Source organism: Triticum aestivum, chromosome 3B (assembly GCF_018294505.1).
Source record: "Triticum aestivum cultivar Chinese Spring chromosome 3B, IWGSC CS RefSeq v2.1, whole genome shotgun sequence".
Taxonomy (NCBI): domain Eukaryota; kingdom Viridiplantae; phylum Streptophyta; class Magnoliopsida; order Poales; family Poaceae; genus Triticum; species Triticum aestivum.
The window spans coordinates 350,867,525-350,880,956 of record NC_057801.1 but is presented as its reverse complement, the minus strand read 5'-3'; positions in this window follow the sequence as shown (position 1 = coordinate 350,880,956).

Below are 13,432 nucleotides of genomic sequence, written 5' to 3'. Positions count from 1 at the left end.
CCACATTTTGGCTCACTTTTGGTTTGCACAATCCCACTTATCTATGTGCGTATGTGTTTCCGTGTACCTCCACTTGCTTGGTCTACTTGTTGCATTTGCAAATTTGTGAATCTTTTCCAACATTATTGAAGCTCACTTACAATTGCATCAAATTTTGTGCCACCATCCTAACCAAGCAACATCATAAGCTTTTATTTGTGTAGGTGTGAGAACTGACAAGAATTGGTACCAATAGTGCTATTTCATTGTCCGCATTTGAGTGAACTTGATTCATTGTCAACATCGGTCAAGGTACATAGGTATAAGTTCTTCTCCTTCTACCACTCACATTTTGCTTGGAATGATGGATAGGACAAGTACTTCTACCAACCCACTCTACATCGAGCAAGATGATGACATGTCATCATACGTCACCAAGAGCCACCTCTTTGGTGCACAACGAGGGTTTCATCAAGAGCAACAAGCTACGACCGACCGCATCGACAACCTCGCCACCGACTTGCGACTCTCCGAGCAACGTACCAAGGACTACTTCGACAATAAGCTCGATGCTCGCAAGCAAGAGAATGATGCAACGATGGATGAGATCCGCGCTTTGTTGGTCAACCGTCCCCCTTCAACTTCCTCATACTCAAGACAAAGCCGCTCAAGTCGACACTCTGACGACACCTTCTCCGGCTCAAGTACACCGACATCGAACACTCTTCGACGAGCCGCGCGTCAAGACCGTCATGCATCTCGCAATCCGCTACATGACAAGCATTCACAAGAGCAAGTCGATGAGCAAGTAATTCTGATGCGGAGCATCCTTCCATCATCCCCATGGACTATACACCGACACATCCAACCCCACGAGGACCCATGACAAGAGCTAGAGCACATGCTTTGGAAACCGAGGTGAACTCCTTCCTACTAGACTTGCATGTGGACACGAATGGAACATTTTTACTACCTCACCAAGATATGCTATGCCTCCTTAGGTATGAAGAGGAACATCACCAAGAAGCTCAGGAGCATCACCAAGGAGAACGAGGACCACCCCAAGGCCGTGAAATCCAAGAAGAAGGACAACAGCAGCAGCACATGAAGCTCCAGGCGACCCCGTGCGCACGGGCCCCCGAGACTCCGTGCCCACGGACCTCCCAGGAAGTGGACGCTGGAGCACCCCGTGCGCACGGGCCTGCACGGTGCCCGCGGGACCCCCGTGCGCACGGGCCCAACTTACCCCATGCGCATGGGCCTCCCACGATGGCCGGCTGAGATGGAATCTTCGGCTCCCCTTCATCTCCTTCGACCCCAAGGCTATATATTCCATACCAAGGACAATGTTTAGGGTTAGCAAAGTATTAGATGAGATATTCATGAGCTTTACTCCTTCACCTTCCCTCTTGGAGGATCAAGACCACCTAGGGAAGAATCCTTGTGGATTTCAAGACCTCCACAAGGAGAAGACTACCTTCAAGACCCCATCTCCATTGGATTTGGGATGATCTTTGCCATTGTATCTTTCCTTTGATTGTGTTTGTGACTTGTGGATCTTGTGTTGTTACGCTAGTGGATGTGTAATCGGGAATTGTTGGAGTGATTGCCTCTTTGTGTTCTTGTTCTTTCTCTCCTTTTCCCCCTCCAAGTGTGAAAAGATCCATCCTAGGGTTCTACCCTACATCATCTTGGTATCATGAGCCACGTTGATTCACATCTTGGAGTCCCTACCTTCCACTTTCTAGCTTGATTTTGTTGTTTTTCATCCTAATCCGAAAATCCCCACCAAAAATGGCCCCAAAATTTTTTCTTGCAATTTGTTGATCTTGTGAGATTTGGTTGTTTTGATCCACGAATTTGGTGTTTGGCAAGTGGATCTACCCCTCCACCTTCATCCCCACCCTTCCACCATTTGAATTTGGCCAAAAACTTGGAAATCACCACGGGATCCGAGCAGTTCATCCGCTCAGAGGAGACCCCGTGCACACGGGCCCCCGAGACCCCGTGCACACGGGACCCCATGCACACGGGCCTCACTTACCCCGTGCGCATGGGCTATCTAGGGAGCTTTGGCCATTTTCTGTTTTTCCTCATTTATTTCTGCACCACCTCTTGTGTTCTTCCGCACCATTCCACGTGTTTGTTTGAGTGTTGGGTCGCGGTTTCTCTCGTGTCCTAAGGTGTTTCGGCTACTTAGGCGCGAGTTGGTATCATCATCATCGCCACCAATCATCGACTCGGACAACATATCGGCTTCGACCAGATCATATTCATCACTACCGTAAGCAAGGACGGTAACCTCGACAACACCTTGTACTCCCTTGCCATCAACTTGATAGCTTCGAGCCCTTTTGTGTAGCTTACCCATCGAGACTATCTTGTTGAGTATTGCCGGGCCACGCCTTAGTGCACCATTTAGTGTTCCGTCCATCCCGTGCATTTACTACTTGTTACCTCGTTGTGTGGCTCATATATGAAGCATCGTGGCATAGTCAAAAAAAAGAAGAAAAATCTTGTAAGCAAAAGAGAAGAGAAGCAAAGAGCTTATAAGCAATAGCATCGAGCCTTAGCATACGTGTATCATCTTGGTCATCACATACATAAGCATACTTGGGATAGTGAGACGAGCAGTTTCTCTATTAGGTTGGTGCACTAGCGTATCTATCCCATTAGTGCAATCGAGCTAGCGTCTCTCTAGTATCCATACAACAAGAGCTTTTACCATGGTTCGACATCTTCGAGCTCACCCCTTGGTTGTGCGGATCCCATTTATCTTCTGTGTGTGTGTTCCTCGTGTTATCTTTGGAGGTTGATCTATTTGTCTTGTTTTCCATTTGTGAATCTTCTCAACTTTATCAACATCTTGACTAACATTTGCTTGAATTATTTGTGCCTTTCCTAACCAAGCTCCTCCATAGACCATTTACTTGTAGGTGTGAGGAACAAATCCTGGTACCAATTCCCCTATTGTAACACCATGTGGGATCGTACTTGTTACATCCACAATCTTCGGCAAAGGTAACTTTCGTTTTGTTCTCTCATTTTCCTACTCACCACCACTTTCATATGATGGATAGGCCAAGTTCCTCTACCAACCCACTCTTCATCGAGCAAGACGACCACATGTCATCATTCGTCACCAAGAGCCACCTCTTTGGTGCACAATGAGCGCTACATCAAGAGCAACAAGCAATGAACGACCGCATCGACAACCTCTCCACCGACTTGCGACTCTCCGAGAAACGTACACGAGACTACTTCGACAACAAGCTCGACGCGCACAAGCAAGAGAACGATGCAAGAATGGACGAGATCCGAGCTTTGTTGGTCAACGGGCCTCCTTCAACTTCTTCCTACTCAAGACGGAGCCACTCAAGTCGACACTCCGAAGACACCTTCTCCGGCTCAAGTACACCGTCATCGACCATTCTTCGATGAGCCACGCGTCAAGACCGTCATGCATCTCACAACCTGCTACACGTCAAGCATTCACAAGAGCAAGTCGATGAGCAAGTTCCTCGTCCTCACTCAAACCAAGACGCTTTTGCTCAAGATCACGAACGACAACGACTACGGCGCCAACAGGAAGAACGAGCACGTCTAAACCAAGAGGAACAAGATGCCGAGGCTCAATGTCTTCAACAACAACAACATGTAGCGCAAGCTCTTGAGGCGCAACGTGCCCTTCAAGAATCAATTCGAGCCATCGCCAACCGCAATCGCGAACGGCACAATCAAGAGGAAGCCCTTCGAGAAGAAATCCAAGAGAGGAACTACCAAGCACGTGTGCACCGTCAAGTTCCTCAAGCTCCTCCACAAGCTCGTCAAGCTCGACCGTAACCTCAAGTTCAACAACAGCAAGTTGATCATGGACTTCCTCCACGCCAAGAGCAATATGAGGATGATTACCTTCCACTTCAAGGGCATCATCATCACCATCGCCAACAATACAATGAAGAGCAACGCTATGGAAAGCTCAAATTCACAATGCCCAAGTTCAATGGAAGCAATGATCCGGAAGAATACCTCTCATGGGCATTGAAGGTCCACAAAATATTTCGTTTTCACAACTATGAGGAAGAGAAGAAGATCGCTATGGCATCACTTGAGTTCCAAGATTATGTGCTCATATGATGGGACCAAGTCCTTGAGCGCCGACAAGCAAGAGGTGAACCTCCAATCACCACTTGGGCTCAAATGAAGGATGTCATGGGAGCACGTTTTGTGCCCACATACTACAACCATGATCTCTTCAAGAAGCTACAACTCCTCAAGCAAGGAACAAAGAGTGTTGAAGAATACTACAAGGAAATGGAGATTGCCATGATTCAAGCCAATGTCAAGGAAGATGATGAGCAAACAATGGCACAATTCTTGAATGGACTCAATCACCCAATGAAGAAGATCGCCGACTTCCAACCCTACTCCAACCTCATTGAGCTCGTGCATCAAGCTACAAAGGCGGAACGTCAAGTGCAAGATGACTTCAAGTACGCCAAGTACTCATCCAAGACATACGACTTCTCCAACATCCAAGCTTCAACAACTCCTCCAACATCAACATCAACCAAGCCTTCTCCAAGCAACGACGACAAGTCAAGTTACAAGAAAACGTCGGCAAGTTCAAGTCGTCTTCCTCCTACTACAAGAAACTTCAAGCCGCGTGCTTCTTCATCTACTCCGACCAACGAGACCGTCAAGACAAGCTCCTTCAAATGTTTCACTTGCGGCGGCCGAGGCCGCAAGTCCTATGAATGCACAAACAAGCGCACCATGATCCTCAACAACGATGGCACCTATGACTCAATGAGTGAAGACGAAATGGAAGCTCTTGAGCAAGTGGCCATGCACCAGCGCGTGAACGAGGATGAAGATGATCAAGTCTTTTGTGATGAAGATATGATCCCCGCTCTTGTTGTCTCCAAGGTCTTGACTCTTCAACATCAACAAGAAGAAGACCAACGATGCCACATCTTCCACACCAACGCAGGCATCAATGGAAGGTCTGTCAAGGTCATCATCGATGGAGGTAGTTGCCACAACTTGGCAAGAGAAGAACTATGCTCCAAGCTTCAATTGGTCAATAAGAAGCACCCGCACCCTACAATGTTCAATGGCTAAGTGACTCTAGCACTATACGAGTTGAGCATACGGTCCAAGTCTCCTTCAAAATTGGTGCATATGAGGACACTTTGGAGTGTGATGTGGTCCCAATGACCGTTTGCCACCTCCTTCTTGGTCGACCTTGGCAATTCGACCGTGGTGTCATCCACAATGGGCGTACCAATCACTATAGCTTCAAGATGAAAGGGAAGGAGTATGTGCTACGACCTATGTCTCCTAGTCAAGTGATAGCCGACAAGCAAGCCAACCATCATGGAGAGAAGAGTGAGAAAGTGAGCCACCCAAAAGTGATTGAGAGCCACAAGCCAAACTTGAGCGCCTCTTCGCCTAGAGAGAAAAACCTCATACTATTTGCCACAAAAAGTGAGATGAGAGAAGTGTGTGAGAACCCATCGAGTGTGATGCACTTTTTCCTTGTGTGCAAGGATGGAGAACCAAAAACTAACACCGCTCACGAGCTACCTTTGGTGTTTCAATCTCTTTTACAAGAATTTCAAGATGTTTTCCCCGATGAGCTACCTCCGGGTCTCCCTCCTCTTAGAGGCATTGAGCAACGAATCGACCTCATCCCCGGCGATCCTCTTCCAAAAAAGGCTCCCTACCGCGTCAACCCCGACGAGATAAAGGAGATTCAACGGCAAGTACAACAACTCATCGACAACGGTCATGTACGTGAAAGCTTAAGCCCTTGTGTCGTTCCCGTTATACTTGTGCCCAAGCAAGATGGTAGCTATCGCTTGTGTTTCGATTGTAGACCCATAAATGCTATTACCGTTTGCTATAGGCATCCCATTCCTTGCTTAGGTGATATGCTTGATGAACTTAGTGGAGCCAACTTTTTCTCAAAAATTGATCTTAAAAGTGGCTATTATCAAATCCGCATTCAAGAGGGTGATGAATCGAAAACTGCTTTCAAAACCAAATTTGGCTTATATGAGTGGTTAGTTATGCCTATGGGTTTATCGGAGGCTCCCGGTACTTTCGTGCGTCTCATGCATCATGTACTTCGCCCTTATATTGGAGTCTTTGTTGTGGTTTACTTCGATGATATTCTTGTGTTTAGCAAAACCATGAAAGAGCATCTTGATCATGTTAGGGCGGTTTTGCAAACACTTCGCAAGGAAAGTCTTTATGCCAACATGAAAAAGTGCACATTTGTGTTGACAAAGTGGTTTTCTTGGGTTTTGTTGTATCTTCCAAGGGTGTCCATGTTGAGGAATCTAAAATTGAAGCAATTAAAACTTGGCCCCAACCCACCAATTTGCAACAAGTGCGTAGCTTTCTTGGTCTAGCAGGTTTTTATCGTTGCTTTGTGAAAGACTTTAGCACTATTACAAGGATGGTTATCTTAAGTACTTAAGTACTTAAAAGGACTTGGCCCCAACACTTAAGTACTTAAAAGGTCAAACTAAGTTGAACGAGCGTCATGCCAAATGGTGTGAATTTATTGAATCTGTCCCATATGTGATCAAGTACATTAAGGGTAAGGAAAATGTAGTTGCGGATGCACTTTCACGCATGTGCACGCTTGTCACTAAACTTGAGTTGAATGTTATTGGCTTTGAGCACATAAAAGAATTGTATGCTAATGATCCATCTTTTGCAACTCCTTATGTTAAATTTTTGACGCATACATATTGGGAACAATATTACAAGGATGGTTATCTTATGAGAGCTAACAAACTATGCATTCCCGAGTCTTCTCTTCGTTTGCTCCTTTTGCAAGAGGCTCATGGAGGTGGACTCATGGGACATTTTGGATGCGACAAGACTTTCGCCATGCTCTCCAAGAACTACTTTTGGCCCAAGATGTTCTGCGACGTCTCATGCTTCACCACCCAATGCTATACATGTCGCAAAGCTAAGTCTAAATCTCAATCCCATGGTCTTTACATGCCTCTCCCTATTCCTTATCAACCTTGGGAAGACATTAGCATGGATTTTGTACTTGGTTTGCCAAGAACTCAAAATGGAAAGGATTCCGTATTTGTTGTTGTGGACCAATTTTCAAAGATGGCACATTTCATTCCCTGCAACAAGATAGACGATGCTTCACACGTTGCAAATCTCTTTTGTAGGGAAATCTTGCGCCTCCATGGAGTACTAAAGACAATCGTCTCCGACCACGACGTCAAGTTCTTGAGTTACTTTTGGAAGACGCTATGCACCAAGCTCGGAATCAAGCTCTTATTTTCATCCGCATACCATCCTCAAACCGACGGCCAAACGGAGGTGATGAACCGGAAACTATCCACTCTACTTCGCGTGTTGATCAAGAAGAACATCAAGGAGTGGGAGGCGTGTCTACCTATCACCGAGTACGCCTACAATCGTGCAAGACATTCGACTACCGGCAAGTCCCCCTTCGAGGTTGTCTACGGCTTGAACCTGTTGTCCCCTTTGGACAATCTACCTCTTCCTCTACAATAGCGCACCAACATGGATGCGAGTGCACGAGCAAGCTACATCAAGAAGATGCATGAAGATACAAGGAACACCATCGAGTGCCAAGTACACTGACTAGCGACCAAGCTCAACGTCAACAAGCAACCCATGATCTTCAACATAGGAGATCTCGTGCGGCTACACCTTCGCAAGGACCGCTTCCCCAATGAATGCAAGTCCAAACTTCTCCCTCGAGCCAATGGACCCTTCAAGGTGCTAGCAAGCTACAACGACAACGCCTACAAGATTTAACTCCCACGAGACAAGTACAACGTGAGCGACATCTTCGATATCAAAGACCTCTCACCTTACCATGGTGATGATGATTTTGATCCGAGGTCGGATCTTTCCCAAGGGAGGGGAGATGGTGCGGAGCATCCTTCCATCATCCCCATGGACTCTACACCGACACATCCAACCCCACGAGGACCCATGACAAGAGCTAGAGCACATGCTTTGGAAACCGAGGTGAACTCCTTCCTACTAGACTTGCATGTGGACACGAATGGAACATGTTTACTACCTCACCAAGATATGCTATGCCTCCTTAGGTATGAAGAGGAACATGTTTACTACCTCACCAAGACTTGCATGTGGACACGAATGGAACATGTTTACTACCTCACCAAGATATGCTGTGCCTCCTTAGGTATGAAGAGGAACATCACCAAGAAGCTCAGGAGCATCACCAAGGAGAAGGAGGACCACCCCAAGGCCATGCGATCCAAGAAGAAGGACAACAGCAGCAGCACAGGAAGCTCCAGGCGACCCCGTGCGCACGGGCCCCCAATACCCCGTGCCCACGGACCTCCCAGGAAGTGGACGCTGGAGCTCCCCGTGCGCACGGGCCTGTACCGTGCCCACGTGACCCCCATGTGCACGGGCCGAACTTACCCCGTGCGCACTGGCCTCCCAGGATGGCCGACTGAGATGGCATCTTCGGCTCCCCTTCATCTCCTTCGACCCCAAGGCTATATATTCCGTACCAAGGACCATATTTAGGGTTACCAAAGTATTAGATGAGATATTTGTGAGCTTTGCTCCTTCACCTTCCCTCTTGGAGGATCAAGACCCCCTAGGGAAGAATCCTTGTGGATTTCAAGACCTCCACAAGGAGAAGACTACCTTCAAGACCCCATCTCCCTTGGATTTGGGATGGACTTTGCCATTGTATCTTTCCTTTGATTGTGTTTGTGACTTGTGGATCTTGTGTTGTTATCCAAGTGGATGTGTAATCGGGAATTGTTGGAGTGATTGCCTCTTTGTGTTATTGTTCTTTCTCTGCATTTCCCCCTCCAAGTGTGAAAAGATGCATCCTAGGGTTCTACCCTACAGCAACTTCGTCCTCAACCACACAAAGTTGCATTTGCTCAAGCTCAAGAACTACAACATCTACGTCGCCAGGAGGAAGAATGAGCGTGTCTACATCAAGAGGAACAAGACGCGGTGTCTCAACGTCCTCAACAACAACAACGTGACGTGTTACCTTAACCTTGCCATTGTTGTTGAACCATTGGATGTAGTAAGGATGTGGATGTGGTCTTGTGGTGATAGAAAGCTTCTCCACCATCTCCATGCTAGCCAAGTTGTTGCAGCTCCCTCCGTCTATGATGACGCACACAGAACGTTCCTTCACAACTCCCTTTGTATGGAACAAATTATGCCTCTGATTTTGCTCAGCTTGTGTGACCTGGACACTCAAAACACGTTGAGCAACTAAACATTCATACATGTCAGCAACGTCAGGAGCCATGTATTGCGTCTCATGATCAGAATCATCTCCACCATGTTCTTCACGTGCAATAAGAGCCAAAGTCTCCTCATCATAGTCACTAGCGGACTCATACCCACCATCCTCAGTAGCAATCATCACACGCTGAGATTTGCATTCTCGCGCATAATGACCTCTTCCCTTACAATGACGACAAATAATATCACTTGTGTGCCCTGTTGATGCCATGGAAGAAGAAGTGCTCTGTGCAGGCCCAGCAGGTGCGCTCTTGGCAGATAATGGTGGTTGTGCCTGCTTTCTTGTATCACGGCTGGAGATGGCACCTGATGGAGGTGCTGGTGCAGGTGAAGTAGAAGATGCACACGGTGTCCATGATGAAGGTCGACCTGCAAAAAAGTTAGTTCGCGCCAATGCTTGCCGATCCTGCACTTCACGTTCAGCTTTACAAGCAAGATGAAATAAACGAGTGATATTAGTATACTCCTTATACTCTAGAATGGTCTGAATCTCTCTATTTAATCCACCCTTAAAACGTGCAAGCTTAGCTTCATTCTCCTCAACAATACCACATCGAATCATGCCAGTTTGTAATTCCTGATAATATTCTTCTATAGAATTTTTTCCTTGTCTTAAATGTTGCAATTTTTGAAGAAATTCATGTTGATAATATGGTGGAACCCAACGAGTACGCATAGCAGTTTCCAAAGCAGCCCAAGTAGCTGGAATAGGATAGAATCTAGAATGTTCAGACCAGCATAGACATGCAAAACTAGGGAAAGCACAAACAGCAGCAGCAACCCATCTCTCCTCGGGATATTTCAACATGTAAAACGTTGTTCAGTTTCTAACTCCCAAGTAAGATATATATCAGGAACATATCTACCCTCAAATGGTGGAATATTCAATTTCAGTTTAGGAACATGGTCATGATCTCGTACCTGAGGTGGTGGTGCAGGCCTACCATTGCGAATATATACCTGAGGTCGACCTGCTGGTGGTGGTGCTGGTGGCTGCACGTAGTTCTGATTTTGATCAATCTCATCCTCATAATCGCCCGCATACTCATCATCCTCCTGGGTACCAGCAGCAGCAGTAGCAGGAGCCAAAGAAGCATCAACAACAGGTACAGCACCACCAGAAGTTTGGCCATCCTCAAGAGGAACACGCTTCGCTCGTCCATACTGATTCAGAAGGGGGCGTTGTTGTTGTTGTTGTTGTTGTTGCAGAGGTGCGATAGGTGCAGCCGGCGGTGGTTGTGGAAAATGCGCGAGCAATTCATTAAACTTGCTATCAAGCTTTGTTTCGAACGTCTTCTCAATGCCATCTATCTTCTCCATGGCCTCGTCGAATCTGTTTAGCACATCTTGCACCTGTCCACTCATCATTTGCTGAAATTTATCATGTAGCTGTTTGTTCGTCAGGTTCTCCCAATCAGTCTCATCGGCTTGTGATCCTACCATGGTTAGCAGCAAATAGAAACACACAAGAATATGATCCTACAGACTACTAAGAAGTGGTGGTGGTGTATCACAAACCCGTCAAGCAAATCTCAAATTCTTACCAGTTCTTACCCAGCAGCAGGTGGTGATCGGCAACCGTTGTAGTCAAAACTCTGAAAGCTTGGATAGAGCGATTACCAGGGAGAGTCAAACACACGACGTAGATGTATGTGGAGCTGGGAAGGCTTATAATATGGGAGCAAAAAAGGGTCAGCAATAATCAATTAAGAGATGCAAAGTTGAATAAACGCTCAACGACGGTACTGTGTTGGTCCTAGGCTAGAATGTGCTAGAGACGCGAGCCTAGAACACTAAAAAAATCACAACGCTGCACGGAAACAAGGGATAAGCACACTCTGAATTTTTTTTCACTCTTTTTTTGGTGCTCTTTTTTTCCCGCTCTTTTCTTTGCGCTCCTTTTTTCGAAAATCACGATAATGGCGAGTGTCTCAAAACTCTTCCCAAGTCAAGATAATAGGATAGGCACGAAATTTTTTCGACCAATTTTTTTTGACTGCCCGGACCCAAAAACTGGAAACGGGTCAAAAAAACTTTCTATAACGGCGACTGTCTCAATACGCTTAGAAACACCTAAAAATAGGATACAACAACAACAACAACAACAACAACAACAAAGCCTTTAGTCCCAAACAAGTTGGGGTAGGCTAGAGGTGAAACCCATAACATCTCGCAACCAACTCATGGCTCTGGCACATGGATAGCAAGCTTCCACGCACCCCTGTCCATAGCTAGCTCTTTGTCGATACTCCAATCCTTCAGGTCTCTCTTAACGGACTCCTCCCATGTCAAAATCGGTCGACCCCGCCCTCTCTTGACATTCTCCGCACGCTTTAGCCGTCCGCTATGCACTAGAGCTTCTGGAGGCCTGCGCTGAATATGCCCAAACCATCTCAAACGATGTTGGACAAGCTTCTCCTCAATTGGTGCTACCCCAACTCTATCTCGTACATCATCATTCCGGACTCGATCCTTCCTCGTGTGGCCACACATCCATCTCAACATACGCATCTCCACCACACCTAACTGTTGAACATATCGCCTTTTAGTCGGCCAACACTCCGCGCCATACAACATTGCGGGTCGAACCGCCGTCCTGTAGAACTTGCCTTTTAGCTTTTGTGGCACTCTCTTGTCACAGAGAATGCCAGAAGCTTGGTGCCACTTCATCCATCCGGCTTTGATTCGATGGTTCACATCTTCATCAATACCCCCATCCTCCTGCAACATTGACCCCAAATACCGAAAGGTGTCCTTCCGAGGTACCACCTGGCCATCAAGGCTAACCTCCTCCTCCTCACAGCTAGTAGTACTGAAACCGCACATCATGTACTCGGTTTTAGTTCTACTAAGCCTAAACCCTTTCGATTCCAAGGTTTGTCTCCATAACTCTAACTTCCTATTTACCCCCGTCCGACTATCGTCAACTAGCACCACATCATCCGAAAAGAGCATACACCATGGGATATCTCCTTGTATACCCCTTGTGACCTCATCCATCAACAATGCAAAAAGATAAGGGCTCAAAGCTGACCCTTGATGAAGTCCTATCTTAATCGGGAAGTCATCGGTGTCGACATCACTTGTTCAAACACTTGTCACAACATTATTGTACATGTCCTTGATGAGGGTAATGTACTTTGCTGGGACTTTGTGTTTCTCCAAGGCCCACCACATGACATTCCGCGGTATCTTATCATAGGCCTTCTCCAAGTCAATGAACACCATATGCAAGTCCTTCTTATGCTCCCTATATCTCTCCATAAGTTGTCGTACCAAGAAAATGGCTTCCATGGTCGACCTCGCAGGCATGAAACCAAACTGATTTTTGGTCACGCTTGTCATTCTTCTTAAGCGGTGCTCAATGACTCTCTCCCATAGCTTCATTGTATGGCTCATCAACTTAATTCCATGGTAATTAGTACAACTCTGAACATCCCCCTTGTTCTTGAAGATTGGTACTAATATACTCCGTCTCCATTCTTCTGGCATCTTGTTTGCCCGAAAAATGAGGTTGAAAAGCTTGGTTAGCCATACTATCGATATGTCCCCGAGACCTTTCCACACCTCAATGGGGATACAATCAGGGCCCATCGCCTTGCCTCCTTTCATCCTTTTTAATGCCTCCTTCACCTCAGACTCCTGGATGCGCCGCACAAAACGCATGCTGGTCTCATCAAAGGAGTCATTCAGTTCAATGGTAGAACTCTCATTCTCCCCATTAAACAGCTTGTCGAAGTACTCCCGCCATCTATGCTTAATCTCTTCGTCCTTCACCAAGAGTTGGCCTGCTCCGTCCTTGATGCATTTGACTTGGCCAATATCCCTCATCTTCCTCTCCCGGATCTTAGCCATCTTATAGATGTCCCTTTCACCTTCCTTCGTGCCTAACCATTGGTAGAGGTCCTCATATGCCCAACCCCTTGCTTCACCAACAGCTCGCTTTGCGGCCTTCTTCGCCATCTTGTACTTCTCTATGTTGTCTGCACTCCTATCCAGGTATAGGCGTCTGAAGCAATCTTTCTTCTCTTTAAGCGCCTTCTGGACATCATCATTCCACCACCAGGTATCCTTATCTTCGCTTCTCCTTCCCCTGGACACTCCAAACTCCTCCGAGGCCACCTTACGAATG